We start from the raw sequence: 1,301 nt of genomic DNA, 5'->3' as shown, positions 1-1,301 counted from the left end.
TTGCACTGTCAGATTTTTCATCATTAGTGTGTAAGAATGCCAGAGATTTCTGTGCATTAATTTTGTATCCTGCTACTTTACCAAATTCATTGATTAGCTCTAGTCGTTGTCTGGTGGGATCTTTAGGATTCTCTGTGTATAGGATCATGTCATCTGCAAACAGTGACAGCTTTACTTCTTCTTTTCCGATTTGGATTCCTTTTATTTCTTTTTCTTCTCTGATTGCTGTGGCTAAAACTTCCACAACTATGTTGAATAATAGTGGTGAGAGTGGGCAACCTTGTCGTGTTCCTGATCTCAGTGGAAATGTTTTCAGTTTTTCACCCTTGAGGACGATGTTGGCTGTGGGCTTGTCATATATTGCCTTTATTATGTTGAGGAAAGTTCCCTCTATGCCTACGTTGTGGAGAGTTTTTATCACAAATGGGTGTTGAATTTTGTCAAAAGCTTTCTCTGCATCTATTGAGATGATCATATGGTTTTTCTCCTTCAGTTTGTTAATATGGTGTATCACGTTGATTGATTTGCGTATATTGAAGAATCCTTGCTTACTGGAACAAACCCCATTTGATCATGGTGTACGATCCTTTTAATGTGCTTTTGGATTCTGTTTGCCAGTATTTTGTTGAGGATTTTTGCATCTATGTTCATCAATGATATTGGCCTGTAGTTTTCTTTCTTTGTGACATCTTTGTCTGGTTTTGGTATCAGGGTGATGGAGGCTTCACAGAATGAGTTTGGGAGTAGTCCTCCGTCTGCTATATTTTGGAAGAGTTTGAGAAGGATGGGTGTTAGCTCTTCTCTAAATGTTTGATAGAATTCGCCTGTAAAACCATCTGGTCCTGGACTTTTGTTTGTTGGAAGATTTTTAATCACAGTTTCAATTTCAGTGCTTGTGGTTGGTCTGTTCATATTTTCTATTTCTTCCTGGTTCAGTCTGGGCATGTTGTGCACTTCTAAGAATTTGTCCATTTCTTCTAGATTATCCATTTTATTGGCATAGAGTTGCTTGTAGTAATCTCCCATGATCCTTTGTATTTCTGCAGTGTCAGTTGTTACTTCTCCTTTTTCATTTCTAATTCTATTGATTAGAGTCTTCTCCGTTTTTTTCTTGATGTTTCTGGCTAATGGTTTATCAATTTTGTTTATCTTCTAAAACACCAGCTTTTAGTTTTATTGATCTTTGCTATCATTTCCTTCATTTCTTTGTCATTTATTTGTGATCTGATCTTTATGATTTCTTTCCTTCTGCAAACTTTGTGGATTTTCTGTTCTTCTTTCTCTAACTGCTTTAGGTGCAA

The sequence above is a fragment of the Physeter macrocephalus genome, chromosome 21, assembly GCF_002837175.3.
Source record: "Physeter macrocephalus isolate SW-GA chromosome 21, ASM283717v5, whole genome shotgun sequence".
Classification (NCBI taxonomy): domain Eukaryota; kingdom Metazoa; phylum Chordata; class Mammalia; order Artiodactyla; family Physeteridae; genus Physeter; species Physeter macrocephalus.
Note: the sequence above shows the minus strand (reverse complement) of the source record.